Source organism: Ananas comosus, linkage group 6 (assembly GCF_001540865.1).
Source record: "Ananas comosus cultivar F153 linkage group 6, ASM154086v1, whole genome shotgun sequence".
Lineage (NCBI taxonomy): Eukaryota > Viridiplantae > Streptophyta > Magnoliopsida > Poales > Bromeliaceae > Ananas > Ananas comosus.
Window position 1 is genome coordinate 9,862,688 of NC_033626.1, and position 3,596 is coordinate 9,866,283.

The window sequence follows — 3,596 nt, forward strand, 5'->3', positions numbered from 1 at the left end:
GTATTTTAGAATAACGGTGGAACATATGAGAGGCATTTTAGAAAGAAAAAAAAAAACAGGGGTAGATCGGATATATCTGAGCGTATGAGGGGTATATAGGCAATTATCGCTATTAATATATATATTTATATGTGTATGTATGTATGTATGCATACATATATATAGACATATATATACAGAACTAAGCTACTATACTATTAATAGCACCAAGTCATTGGTGCTATTAGGTTTTGGGCTCTTGGATGAATGGATGTGCGGTTAGAATAATAGTGGACCTAGGGTTGAATAGGTGGTTGATTAGTATGATCTAATGGGTGGAAATAGTCAAAAGGATAGATTTAACGGCGGAAAACTTTGTAGTACCAACTGCTTGGTGCTATTGTAGCATAGTAGCCAGGCTCTATATATACATATACCTATAAATATATATATATACACACATACATATATATACATACGTACATATATATATATGCATATGCATATATACGTACATATATATATATATATGGGATAATTGCCTATATACTTCTCAAAACTTCGGAAATATCTCATCGACCCTTACTTTTTTTTCTTTTCAATATACCCTTTATATATTTCTTTATTATTCCAAAATACCCGTGAGTTAAATATCTATGACAATTAAAAAAAATTAAAATGTTGCTTTTGTCCTTAACTTAAGGGCAAATAAGAAATATTGGTGATGATAGAGGGGTATATTTGAAAAGACCAAAAAATAAAATACTTTTTGTGCCCCTAACTTAAGGCAAATAAAAAAAGTGGGTGCGGTAGAAGGGTTATTTGAAAGGACAAAATAATAATTTTATAGAAATAAAAGAGTTTATTAATAGATTTTAACTCTAGAAGTATATTTGAAATAGGTTGGAACGTTAAAAGAGTATTTTCAATATTAGCCTTCTAAGAGGGGGAAATCAGAAAGTTGAAAACTTTTCAAGCGTATATAAGCAATTACCTATATATATATATATATATATATATATATATAGAACTAGGTTAATATACTATTAATAGTACCAAGTCATTGGTGCTACCAAGTTTTTGGCCATTGGATTAAGAGATGTGCGATTAGGATGATGTGGGCTCCCTAGGGTTGAGTGGGTGGTTGGTCGAATAGTATAATCTAATGGATAAAAATAATCAAATGATTAAATCTAACGGTGGAAAACTCGATAGCACTAAACCCTTGGTGCTATCGATAGTATCTCAGTTGGACTATATATAGTAATAGTTATATATAATATAATTTTATTATATATACTATATATATATATATATATATATATATACTATATATTAGAGTGTGGCTAAGATGCTTATGAAGCACGGAGGGCTCTCGATGCTTCCACTTTGTTTTCGATATGTCGGACTTTCGAATTGACGAATCGCTCCGTTAGACGTTGATCTAGAGTATTTGAAGTATCTTAGAAATAAATTTGCGATTTTTCGATAATTGTCCTAGTGATCGAAGATGGCTCAAATCAACGGCTGAAAAATAAAATCTTACAAATATGATGATATGACATTAAAATTTTAGATAAAGTTATTGATCTTGTTTTTATGGTATAAAAAAATTTTCTATCACAAATTTCATTGTGATTTGGATATTTCTACACCGTTAAACTTGCAACCGTCACACGGCCATTAAAATTTATTGATTTGAGCCTTAATCACTAGGCAAATGATATCGAAAAATCACAAATTTATTTTTTTTAGGTACTTCAAATACTCATAGATCAACTCTAACAGAGGCCGATCGTTGATTCGGAAGTTCGAACACGAAAACAATGGAAGCGGAAGGCTCGTGCTATCCATAGCATACCGGCCCACGACATAATATATATATAGACTTAGCTTGAAAATATCATTAGCACCTAATTATTTGTGCTATATATTTTTAGCATTGGATCGAGACAATGTGCGGTTAAGAATGATGTGGGCCCCTAGGGTGGTGATGGTTTAGATTGAATAGTATAATCAGACTGATATATTATACTATAGAGAGAGAGAGAGTCGAGCATTGCGAATAACTATTCGGGTAGCAAACGAGCTCCGTGCCAACCTTTGTTTTCCGATGATGGAGCCTTCAAATGACGATCGCACCGTTTGAAAATTGATCTTACACTTGAAGTATCTTAGAATTCAAATTCATACTTTTCCGAATATTGTATTTCTTGTCCATCAACGGCTGGGCGTAAAATGAATGTTGAAGCAATGATATCCATCTAAAAGTGATGATAGAAATTTGTAATCATGATGCTGAGAGTATAGATTTTGTTTAAATACAGCTTAAAATTCTCTAACCAAAATTCAATTGATTTGGATCAGTTTTCACTCGCTTTAAGGAGAAAACTCCTCATATCAACCTTAATTACTAAAAATTAATTGAAACCCTTTGATACTAAGTAAATGATGTCGAAAAGATTTGAATTTAATTTTTAAATACTTCAAGTGATATGATCATGTTCAATGTGCGATCGTCGATTTGAAAGCTCCATTCATCGTGGCCTGTTTGCTCCGATAGTATTCCAGCAACTCTCTCTCTCTCTCTCTCTCTCTCTCTCTCCTCTCTCTCTCTCTCTTCTCTCTCTCTCTTCTCTCTCTTCTCTCTCGTATATATATATATATAATATATATATATTATCATATATATATATATATATATATATGCTACTTATACTACTCAATAGTTCAAGAGCCTAGCTACTATGGTTTTCGGCCGTTGGAGAAAGAATGTCGCCGGTTAGGATGATAGTGGTCCCCGTTTAAATTAGAAGTGTCGCGCTCTACGCATTGAGTGAGGTGGTTGATTTATAGTTATAATCTAACGTGGTAGAAATGATCAAACGGGGGTTGGATCTAACCGGGTAGATAAACTCAATAAGCTACCAAAGCGGCTTGGTACTATCGTGTATTAGTAGCTCGGACTATATATATATATAATATATATATATCTAATATATATATTATATATAAATTAAGCTCTATGCTTTTTAAACAGTACAACAGTTATTGGTGCTTGTAATATTTTAAACGTTGGATTAAGGGATGTGCGGTTAGGTATGATGTGGCGCCCCTATGGTTGAGGTGGGTGCGTTGGTTATAGTATAATTTTAACGGTTAAAAAATGATCAAGAGGAGTAACTCTAACTGGTTAAAAACTTTACAAGCCCAAATGCCCTTGTAATTTGTACAGGCACCATAGCCTGAACTCTCTACTCTCTCTCCTCCTCTCTATATATATATTATACAACACCTACAATCATCATATGCAGTTTGCAATGCCAATGGCATTTATTTTTGAAAATTAAATAATTTTTTTTCTAAAATATATTTAATTTTAAGTATTTAATGAATGAATATAGATTACTTTTATACTATTATCCTATTACTTACTGTCTCACATCTCATCAGGCTTATAGTTGGCTAGGAGATTTTAATTTTTTTATAACACTCAATATCTAATTATTCAATATAATTATATATATATATATATATATATATATATTGATTTGAAGAAGATCGTAAAAATATTAATACAATTTTGGGATAATTTTGAATTCTATCGCTTATATTTT